The 12479-nt window shown below is 37.8% G+C and overlaps 1 protein-coding gene across 1 annotated transcript in view; it reads right to left on the bottom strand.

The window, feature by feature from the left end:
- Positions 1-4458, bottom strand: part of FBXO25 (F-box protein 25) — a 158727-nt gene extending 154269 nt beyond the window's left edge. The window contains exon 1 of the mRNA XM_072634342.1: positions 4228-4458. The gene's annotated coding sequence lies outside the window, so the exon portion shown is untranslated. The remainder of the gene's footprint in view (positions 1-4227) is intronic.
- Between the last annotated feature and the right edge of the window lie 8021 nt (positions 4459-12479).

Here is a 12479-nt window from a genome sequence, read left to right as displayed (position 1 = left end):
GGGCAGCTAGGTGGTGCAGTGGATAGAGCACCAGTGCAGGAGTCAGGAGGACCTGAGTTCAGATCTCACCTCAGACACTTGACACTGCTCTGTGACCTTGGGCAAGTCGCTTAACCCCAGTTGCCTCATCCTCGGTCATCTCCAGTCATCCTGATGAATACCTGGTTACTGGATTCAGATGGCTCTGGAGGAGAAGTGAGGCTGGTGACCTGCACAGCCCTCCTTCACTCAAAACAAAGTCAAGTGCAAGTCATGTCATTATTTCTGTAATGGCATGGTTTTCTTCATCAACAAAGGATAAACACACAGAATGAACCTACCTCTCATAATATTCATGCCCTCATTAATTACTAACTAATCAGAATCGATCCAAGGGCCTTAAACCATTTAGTGGTCTCCAATGTTGGTTTTTGGCTGCCAAGAGCAATCACTGACCCTAATTTGTTATTCTCTAGCCATAATTAATAAATTATTAATTACCCAGAAATTGTGTCTCTTGAAATTTTCACTTGTAACACATCTACTTATTCCTAGAAGCTATACTTCTCTTAATTCAACCCAAGATCATGTTAGCTTTTCTAGCTGTCATACTACATTGCTAACTCGAAGAGCTATTTCTTACCAGTGTGACTATAAGCAGATCACTTCTCTTCTCTCCATCACCTTTTATATTTAATCAGGTGACAAGTTCTTTGTCAATTCTACCTCCACAACATCTTCTACGAATGCCCACTCTTCAATTCTTACCTGCATCATTGCAAAAAGCATCCTAATTAGTCTTCCGATCTACTTTCTCTTCTCTTCAATCCATTTCTCAAACAGTTGTCAAGGCACTGACCATGTCACTACCCTATTTAAAAAGCTTCCTGGCTCCCCTTTTCCTCTATGACTAAATACAAATGTTTCTGTTTATCATTAAGACCTTCACAATGTGGCGCTCCAGCCTCCCTTTGTATGCTTACAATCATATTTTCCTCCCCTTCATATGCTCCATGTTCCAGCCAATCTATTCTACAACTTACTGTTTCTCAAACCCAGTATCCAACCTACGGTCTTTGTACTTGCCTCAAAAGTATTCCAAACTCATACCAATTAATCAGTCATTATGTATTAAGCATCTACTATGTGTGAGGCACTGTACCAGGCAGTACAAATGCAAAAAGAGGCAAAAGATAGTCTCTGCCCTCCAGGAGGTTACAGTCTAATGGAGGAGCTTACACTCTAATGTTGGTCTATTAGAATGCCTGGCTTCCTTTAAAGTTTTGCTCAAATTCTATTTTAAACCTAAGACTTTTCCTGGTCCTCCCAGATGCTATTGTGAGGGGAATTAGACTGCATAGTGAATAGATTGCCAGCCGGGAGTCAGGAAGACCAGAGTTCAGATATAACTGGGTGACCATGGGCAAATCATTTAACCTCTGTTTCCCTCAGTTTCCTTGTTTGTAAAATGGGGATAATAATAGCACCTGTCTTCCAGGGTTATTGTGAGGATCAAATGCCATGATAATTGTAGAGCACTTAGCATATAGCCTGGCACATAGTGTTACATAAATATTAGCTATTATTATTACTATTAGCATATACTGCCTTTCCCTCCTGATCTCAGAAAATTACTGTGTATATTACTTGAATATATTTTGTACCTACTTTAATAAATTAATGAGAACTGACTATTTTTATTCACTTCTGTAGTCTCAGTGCTCACTTCTCAAACAGGCGCTAAAATTCATGGTTGGTCTTTGTTTACAGTACTTTGTTCCATAGTCTAGCTGTTTAGATCCGAATATTTGTAAGGAGTGTAAGACAACCTCAAGGACTGCCTATGTGAGTCAACAGAAGAGAGCATTTGCCAAAGATATTAATAATAGTAATTATAGCAGTAGTTAGCATTTATTTATAGAGTAGTTCAAGATTTACAAAGTGATTTATAACTACTATCTCATTTTGTCCTCACAATACCCTGGAATGGAGGTGTTATTATTATTCCCATTTTACAGATGAGGAAACTGAGGCACACAAAGAAAAGCTGAGACTTGCTCAGGGTAACACAGCTAGTAAGTGTTTAGTTTTGAAGTCAGGATTTCCTGACTCCAAGTCCAACACTCTACACCCTGTACCACCCACCTGTTCCTGATCAATATCCTGAGATGTCATGGAGGTAGAACAAAGATTCTTTGCCAGGTCATTCTTAGTTTCGCAAATCAAGATAAGCTTTCATTTTCAAATCATGATTGAAGACTGGTACCATCAGACTAGTATAATCCAATAAACCTCTATTTGCTGAGTTCTTAAATCAGAGAAATGTCTATATCATCATTTATTCTTGATTTATGGACATGAAATTATAGGGATCATGAGATTTAGTCAGAAAATGTCTTAGACATTATCTAGTCCAATTCCTTTATTTTGCTATGGAGGAAATTGTTATCTAGAGACTTGGTTCAGATTACAAAGATTGGATGTAGCAGAACCAGTATTCAAATGTATGTTCTCTGACTCCTCAGTGTACTGTTCATTACACTATGTTGAATGCTTTTCATATCCCTAATACGCAGCTCTTGCCATTTCACCAACACTCTCTTTTTGCCTCCCTGTCTCCTCAGAATGCTTTAATAGTTAACCTTTAGGATGAAATCCAAGATCTTCAGTCTGGCATTTAAAATCATCCATTATTTAACTCACATCTACTTTTGCAGGATATCCCATTCCCCTTGATGTGTTCACTATTTTAGTCCAAGCTAACACCTTTTCTGCCTTTGTACAAACAGTGCCCCATATCTAGAATTTGCTTCCTCTTTACATTCACTTCCTAGGATTTCTAGGTGTCACCTCTTTCATAAGACCATTCTTTATTCTCCCAGTCTTTAGAAGTCTCTCCATCCCCAAATTACACTGTGTTACTTTACATAAATTAGGGTGGTTAATTAATTATTTTTGCACATATTGTATCATCTTGGTGAAATATAAGGTCCTTGAAGTGAGGACTATCTTACCAGTGTCACCCACATAACATGCAGTTAAATATTTGTTGAGTTGAATTGATGCCAGAAGTTTCTGGGGAACAGTTCTAACTAACACGTACTTAAGGTGAATTTCAGAAAAAAAAAGCGATTCATTATCTTAAAGATATTCAGATATAGCTAAAGTGCTACTTACTTTTGGTTTGTGTCTTACTGTTTTCTGCTAATGTTTACATTTCACTGTGTTGCTTAATTTTTTCCCCCATATCTTCCATAAGCATGTAATTTTCACTTCTGCAACTTAGAGCTCATATAGTCTAATTATTTAGCTTTGCTAAGTGGCTTAGTGAATACTATGCCTGATTTAGTATCAGGAAGACCTGAGTTCAAATCCCCTTTGATACATTTAGTATCTGACACAGGGGAGTCACTTAATTTCTCACCCTCAGTTTTCTCATCTATAAAATGGAAAGTAATCCCACCTTCCTTGCTCGGATGCTTTGAAATCAAAATAGAGGGTTTTACAGATTTCAAAGTCCTATATAAATACAAATTATATCATTATTATTTGCAGAGAAAGAAGGTCTCAAAATGGTTAATTGTTTGAGATGTTTTATACTGACCTCATGAGAGGATGTTTGTGGCTCTGGGTCGTTATTTATGTGGTAGAATAGAAGGAGACTTGATTCCATGATAACAGAATCTGCATTCAAATTTCATTTCTCACACTATCTGTCTGTGTGCACTGAGCCAGCCATTTAAACTGCTCTGCATCTCAGTTTCCTTACTTTAAAATAAGAGGGTTGAACTAGATGGCCTTTGATTTCTCTTCTAGATCTAGATTTGTTATCCTACTTACTGAATTGACCCATAGTCATATGAACTACCATAGTCATGGAACTATCTTTCTTGTCTATTCCCTTATGATTTAGAAATGCATTTCCTGCCAAATACCAAGACGGAATATATAAGAAAGTTTCAGGTTGCTCATATTAGCTGTGGATTTCAAGTGAATCCAATACTTTCCCCTCCTTCTGCTGCTTGCTGTAATAACAGTTCCTTAAACTGGCTATTTAAGGCTCTTAATTTAGGAAAGCTGTTTAGACTTGCTTATCCACCTAAGGAGAAAAACACAAGTGTCTTTAAAAACAACAGTAACAAAAAGCCGTTGTCAAACTTCGAGGTGCAGTTCTGCTTCCTGATGCTATGTAAACTAGGAACCATTTTAACAACTGTGTTTAGCAAAAGGAGGCTCTATTCCACTCACCACAGGCAGTCTCTGAACATAAACCTCTCTAGAAATCCCACAGAGCTTCTTTGTAAAGAGAACTTCTTGTTTCGATCAGTTTCTCAAGCAAGCCAAGAAGTAGGCCATTGATTTCTAACACTGGGCATGGAGACATAGACCATGGGAGAAGGCTCAGCTTTATACTCCACTAAGGTTGGCACACCTTCTTAGCCCTTGTGTGCAGTCTCTTATCATCCTCAAAATCATTCCTAAACACAGCTGTAACCAGGGTGGTGCTAAGCACTGACAATAATAGAACCATAGAATGTCAGAACTGGAAGGAACCTTAGAGCTCAGTGAATACAAACCTCTCATTTTGTGGATGAGGAAATGGAGCCTCAGAAAAATTAATTGACTTTCCCAAAGTCACATCATTAGCTAATTGCAGAGAAAGGAATAGAGCCCAGGTGACTTGACTCCCACTCCAGAGTCATGCTGCACTGTCCCATGTCACTTTCTGGCTCAGAAACCTCCAAGTGGTTTCCCACTGTGTGCTGGACAATGTCAAAAACACTCATGTTGGCACTGAAGGCTTTCTCAACTGACTTAATACTACTCATCTAACCTTTTCTTTATGATAGAAAAACTTTCAAGAATCACAGAAGACTAGAATTTGAAAGGTGGTTAGTAGTTATTTCGTTTAACTTGTACTTGCATGAGAATTTTTTTTCCTGATCAGTCCCCTTTAATGCTAATACCTTCCCTTAGTGATGATCTACAATTTATCAAGTCAACAAGTCAACCACTTGCAGTGGTTTAGGAATTGTGCTAAGTGCTGCAGTTTAATAGTAATGTAGCTACAGGATAGAGCATTCATTTCTACCAATGAGGAGAGAGTCCCATAACAATGGGCTTTGAGACTAAAGTTATATTCAGGATTAGGTAATCACAGAGAGTAAGAACTGATAAGGAGAATATAGGGGGTCAGGGGGGGGGGAGTCATGGGATTCCATTTAAAAAGAAGAAAACTGGAGAAAATAGGAAGGAAGAAAGTTGAGTAAATTCAATGAGCATTTGTTAAGCACGTATTAAAAATTAGGTACTGTGCTAAGTGCTCCAGATACAAAGGACAAAAAAGAGTCCCTGCTCTCAAGGAACTCACAACAGTATGAAGAATATGATACATAAACAATTAGGTGCAAACAAGATGCATATAAGATAAATTGAAAATAGTCTCAGAGGGAAGGCATTAGCATTAAGGAAGACTGGGAAAGGAAGCCTTTTATATCTTATTTGTATATGGTTATTTGCAAGTCACATCCTGCCTTAGATTGTAAGCTCCTTGAGAGAAGGGACTGTTTTTTCTTTTTTTCTATCCCCAACACTTAAAATGGTGCCTGACATATAATAGGTATTTAACTGAAATGATTTGACTTGCAACCAAGGGTGGGTTCGGGAGAGGCAACACTTAATACAGTTAAATTTTCAGTGTGAACTTGTACATCTTGGAAATTGGCAAATGCTACAAACCAGAAATTAATTTTTTGTTTGTTGAGTGTCTAGACTTAAGAAAGTGATGGAGAAAATGTTCATAATGCAGATTAAACTTAAAGTATAATATATGTGTGTATACAAATACATACATATATACATACATGCCTATACATACATACACAAATACATATACATATATATCTATACACATACATACATACAAAGAGAGAGTTAGCTGGTAGTTTGCTAGGGTTGGAAGCTCAATTCCATGTGGACAGTCTCGGGTGGGTAAAGGTGGGAACTTCTAAAAATGAGACCCCCCAGGAAACGGCTGGGAATCGAGGTGAACCGAGCTATCTCGTGTTATTTCCGCCTCTTCCCGTGAGAAACGTGATGGGAGAGAGCTCTCCCCGCCCTCGAGATTGTCCCAGATCTGGGCACACTATTGTTATCTAACAGCACAGTATTCAGATGCAAACTATGCTGCTGGAGAGTTTAAGTAGGACCAGGAAAGCCTGAAAGCTCTCTTGGGCGGAGGGGCGCGGAGCGGTGAGGACAACAAGGGTCCGCTTTTCCTCTCTCTTCTATCCCCTCCCCCTCTCTCCCCACTTACACTTCTATTTCCAATCTCTTATTGTAAGATCTTTGCCTCCTTGGGAGATCTTTCTCTTTCCCTCCTAAGGAAGAATTCCCCTGCACTTGTAACTAGACCCTGAAATAAAGCTCAACCCTTGTTCGACTCTGGAACGTCCTTTCTCTCATACGAGCATCCAGTTTGGCCACCCGAAGACCTTGGGAGGTGAGGTAAGAAGACTCGGGTAGCCCACAGGCCTCTAGGCCTGGCAGTAGTTAAACATTTACCAGCACCGTTGAACTTTTGCTTGAGAATGTCCAATGTGGAGAAAGTTCCTTGTCCAAGATAATTGTAAGTGGATAGCAGAATTTAGATTGACATTCAAAAGTTCTCAAGCTTAAATCTGTTCTTTCCTCTGTACTACAGAGCCTATTGTACCTCAATAATACCAGGCTTTCCTTACAAGACTGTGCTATGATATAGCGAGAAAGCCTTTCCTTAAATATTTTTGATGAACAGGAATTCACTATGTTCAGAGGAGGAAGCCCATTTGATTTTTCAATAGTTCTAATTATTTTTTAATTAACACACTGTGACTTTATGCAGGCCACTGAGCATCTCTGAGCCTTGTCTTCAACCAGATTCATTTCTTCACTTTATTTCAAATATATTTGGAATGTCCTTGCCCTTCTCCTCTACCTCTTCACGGTTCAGTTCAAGACCTACCTCCATCACAGTCTTCCCTCACTTCCCAAGTCATCACTGACTTTCCTCTTCACTGAATCCTGATGGCATTTATTATTTGTACCACTCCTACTGGCTTTTTATCATATGCAATAAAATATTTAGAATCTCAAGGGAAATCACAAAAAAAAGTAGGAATGAGGAGAACATAGCAATTACCAGAGCACAAGCTGTATAGTAAAGCATCAGCCATCAAAATAATTGGTACCAGTTTAAAATATTCTATCAGTGGAACAGATTAAATAAGCTAGAACCAAAAGCAATCAAGCACAGTAATCCAGGGTTAGATAAACCCAAGGATAAAGATTTCTAGGTGAAGGACTCCCTATTAATAGAATATTTGTGTGTGGATATTGTTTTCTCAATTAAATTGTAAGCTCTGGAACAGTGAGGCCTATATAACACATTTCTTTTGTACTCATTTTATTAGTAGGACGGGGCTAAATGCAACAGATATTTATGAATGAAAACCTTTCTGGATGTCTCTAGTCATTACTCTTTTCTCAGCTCTCAGGTTATTTTATTTTATATATACATATATATATATATACACACACACACAAACACACATATATACACATATGTACATGCATGTATATGTATATATGCCTATCTCTATACATGTTATTCTCCCCTACCCTGCAGTAGAAAGTAAATTCCTCAGGAACCAGGATTGTTTCATTTTAACCTTTGTGTCTCCAGTGCCTGGCACATAGTAGGTGCTCAATATATGTTTGTTGAGTTGGGGGTGCAATATTAAAAACCAAAAGTTTCCCTATCTTAAAGAAGCTTGCATTTTATTGAAGTTTGTGTGTGTGTGTGTGTGTGTGTGTGTGTGTGTGTGTGTGTGTATATAATCAGAGAAGATGAATACCAAAGGAATTAAATTATTCAAACCAATTTCATATATTTTTAAAGAATCCTTGGGCATAATTGTAAGAAATTAACCATCTTTACTTCCTTTTACTGCTTTTCATACAACAAAGCATCCCCTAGTAGAAAATGTTCTCAATCTAGTTTGGACAAAAACATGTTTGGCAGAATTCACCCTGTAGTTATATAGCCTTTGCTTGCATGTGAATGCATGTATGTATACATGTTTTGGGGGGTTTTTTGTATATAAAGTTGGGCAAGTGGATTTATTAATTGCACTTAGCTAGCCAGTTGGACTGATTGCTCTCTTGGTGTCATATAGACACAGCTTTACTTTCCTGAGAAGCACAAATTTCCATAGAAGCCAAATGAACTGAAAGGAGAGAATTGATATTGGACGTTCTGCATGATTTTCATTGGTTGTATCTAGAATTCTCTTAGATTCTGGGAATATGACCAAGCACTCATTCATTCAGTGAATATTTACTAAATATCTACATAATATAAATCACTATGCTTAGAAAATAGGAAGATACAAAGTTTGAATGAGGCATAGTTCTGTCCCCATGGAGCTTATGGGTTAGTAGGAGAAAGAAGGCATGAATACAGATAATTATAACAGCATTGCATGATGGGCATTATTTCTTTTAATGCAACCTGATCACTTTAATAAATGTCATGGCCATTAACAGTGTCAAATCCTATGAATGAGCTCAGAAGGGTGAAATTGAGGACATACTGCATGGGAATGGTGACTCAGGCCCTGGTCCCAATCTACTTTTCTAGCTTTATTACATATTACTCAAATTCAAACACACCATGTCCCTACAAAATGGCTTTCTTTTTGTTCCTCATACATAGCAATCTACCTCCCATCTCTATGGCTTTTTATTGGTTATCTCGTATGACTGGAATGCATTCCCTTTTCACCACTGTCTTTTTTTTTTAACCACTGTCTTTTAAAATACCTGCTTTCCTTCAAGGCCATCTCAGGTGCCATTTTCTACAAGAAGCCTTTCTTGATTCCCCTACATGCAACTGTCATCTTCACCCACTTTATCTTTTTTCCCATTTTGTATAAACTTATACAGCCACATTTTCTCTTCTAGCTAGGTTGTAAGTTCCTCAAGGGCAGGACAATTTCACTTGTGAGAGTCTCACAAGGGAGAGAGGTTATGGATTGTTTATGTGGATCCTGGAGTCATCTGTATAGAGATGGTTATTGAACCCAAGGGAGCTGGAGACATCACTAAGGGAGAGAATAAAGAGGGAAAGAGAAGATGGCAGGGGATAGAACCTTGGGGGTATGTCCACAGTGAGTGAATATACTATGTATAAAGATTACTCCAAGGATGAGACAGGTAGAAGAAGATATAAGGATGTTATAGTGGAGTAAAAATGTCAAGTAGTCATATCCAGATGATGATTTATTTAGCAAGATGTGCAGCTGCAGAAACAAATTGGGTCCCAGGCTTTTGGTAGCAAAAGGACCCTGACCATTGGTTTCTACATTTATTATGTAATTGAAGGGATTGGAAAAACAGTACTATAGGGGTTGAGATACCTGGTTTCTTATTGATGGATTAAGAGACATTGAGGTAAGAGGCTGGGTAGTCCTGTGGCTTTCCCATCTTGTAACTTTCTCATGATCAAGGGTCTTATGAGAAGTTGGAACTTAGCTTCACAAAAAGTAAATAAAGCCAAAATGGAATTACTTTTTCTGTTTTTTAATGTAACTGAGAGAACAATATCATAAAAGCCCAAAGAGAAGAGAGGATGTGGGAGAGCACTAGCACAACCCTGGCAGGTTCTACCATATCAGAAAGGTTTCAACTATTGTCTTGGTAATAAATTTTTTTTTTTATTTTTGAGGGACACCCTCACCAGCTTCTCTAAGGTAAGAAACATTCATCACCAGTCTGGTTGCTTGGTGGTGAATTCTTTGGCTATGGCAACTCATGGAACAGTAATAAACAAAGTGGCTTCGGTCCTATGCTACCACCTTCCAATCCAGCAGTGATAAACAGAGTATAGGGGAGGGGGAGAAAGTACTAAGAATCACATACTTTTGGATCCTCTATGAACATTAACTATTAGTAATTTAAATTCTTGATATAATTCTTTAAATTATAACCAATGATTGTATAATTAGTATATGTATACATACACATTCAGAAGGAAATTAAAATTAAAATTACAAATGAAATGAGAGGACAAAAATTTGGTGCAGTTCAATGGAAGAAGGACTCAGATTCATTCAGCTTTGTGAGGCAAATAAAGGAATTGGTAGAGTTCATTTTGTCATGCATCCCAAGGCAATAATGAACATCATTTGTTCATCTCATAATGCAATGTTTATGATAAACATTTGCAAAAAGGCCATCATGAAAATAATTAAATTTCATGCATTATCGTCTGTTCCAGAGGATGAGAGCAAAAGAAAATCTTATGAAGAACAAAATAAAAGATCCCCTGGGCAAAATGAGTCTGGCCAAAATAGCAAGAAATGTGCCCATGAAGTAGAATAATAGAAATAAGGAGGGAAGAGATAAAGGGAATTCTCACAAGGTAATGATCTCTGAAAATTAAAAGAAGGCAGACTCCCAAACTATACTTTATTCCACATATTTTATATAACCCCATTGCTGCCTTTGCCCTACTGTGGTATCATAATGGTCAGTGGCTACAATAACTGCTGAATCAAGGAAAGCTTGAAACTAACTGCAGATACAGTAGATAAATGAATTGCTAACTAATTTGTGAAATTGTGAAATCGGGACAGGCACACCTAGTTCACCAGGAGAGACCACAAAGGCAATAGGAGGTAAGGCTGCAATCATACTTTAGTAAGGCACAGAGGGCATAGAGGCAAACGGAACAGAAAGTACAGAGACAAGTGGTTAAAAAGGGGGAGGGATACAGTCAGGTGGTGTGACGATGGGGATAGTGTGGTGAAGGAAGATAGACAATGTGGGGAAAGGAATGAGGAGGCAGAAAGTCACTTATATAGCCATGGATCAGATTTGGGAGCACTTGAACAACATGGACCTTTAGGAGATAAAAGAATGTCCAGGGACAGGAGTTTGGGGCCTCATTTTCATGGGGTTTTAACTATTTAACATGGGCTAACTATTATCCGTTGGTGTTAGTTCATTAACATATTTGCATCATTTCAAAATTATCAACAGTGCTTTAAAATTAAGTTTAAAAACTTATCCATATCATCTCAAAGTTATCAGCATCATTTGGTATTCCTCTAGTTTTAGTGGGCATGTCTGGAGCTTATCTTAGGTTTACATATCGGAGCACCTAAAACTTCTAACAAAGTCTACGTAACTTCCCTCGATTTAGCACATAGTCTCAGGATGTGATTTTAGTTAATACATTATGCAGTTTGTAAATTACGCTCCTTTGATCCACTGGGGCAGTCTGTAAGTGACTTCTAGGTTCCCCTATTAATCTTACTTCCTGATATTGTTACTCTATACCAGCTACTTATAAACACTTACTATAATAACTGGGAGGGGTGGCCATTTTAGCACAACAGTCACCAAAGATCCTCAATGAGGATACCAGATTTCATTAATGCTAGCAGTTCCTGGTACTCTCTTCTAGCTCAGCTCCTAGGTTATAAGAGTCTCACTTAGTGATGAGTAATTTAACAGAAATTTGAAACTAATTTCAGTAGGCAAAGACAATCACAAAATGCCTTTCCTCGTCAGTTCTGGAAAATTTCTTCTCATGACTATTCAGAGTCCTCCTTTCCTCAAAAGGAAAAAGTTCATCAGTAAAGGAGAGGGAGGGTTACAGTGGAGGGGAGGGTTAAGAGAGGAGAAGGGGGAGGTATATCAGTAAGCACCCCAACATACACAAGGGAGACCTGCTACTGCAGGTGCTTAGATCTGCATTCATAAAAGGAAGGGGTTAACAATCACTTTAATCAAGCGCGTGTATCCTTCCTTTAACCAAGCACATGTATCATTCACCTAGTTCAGGGAAGTCAGCGCCCTGAACTTCAAAGAAAATACAGAGAAATCAAAGATCAACAGACATGATCTATTCCCAGTGGTGGCAATAAATGGTGAAAAAACTGAAGAAGTGCCTAAAGGAAGGAAAATAGTTAATATAATGAAAAAACACTATAATGTAATAAAATCCCAGGAAAAAACTCCAGAAGCAAATAATTTTGCAAAATGCCAGAAAAGACTGTGGCATATTCATACTTAATGAATCATTTGATCAATCAGTAAATACTGATTAGGGATCTACAATGTGCAAGATACTGTGTTAAATACAGGGGCTATAAGGAAAAACAGTCCTTGTCCTCAAGGAGTTCATGTTCTAAAGAGGGAGACCAGATTTTATACACACACACATATACATATACACTCATATTCATGTATACATACATACATATAATTTTACTAATATCTTAATATATTATTACATATAATGTATATTATTGCATAATAATTACATAATATATATTAGCATATGTAAGAAACACATAAGGCACATGTGATTGGGGAAAATGTATTTAAAACTTAAAAAAAGAAACATACAAGGCAGACATAAAGTATGAATGGGAAGATACTAGCAGGTGAGG

Source organism: Notamacropus eugenii, chromosome 1 (genome assembly GCF_028372415.1).
Source record: "Notamacropus eugenii isolate mMacEug1 chromosome 1, mMacEug1.pri_v2, whole genome shotgun sequence".
Classification (NCBI taxonomy): Eukaryota; Metazoa; Chordata; class Mammalia; order Diprotodontia; family Macropodidae; genus Notamacropus; species Notamacropus eugenii.
Note: the sequence above shows the minus strand (reverse complement) of the source record. Positions and strands in the feature narration are given on the sequence as shown.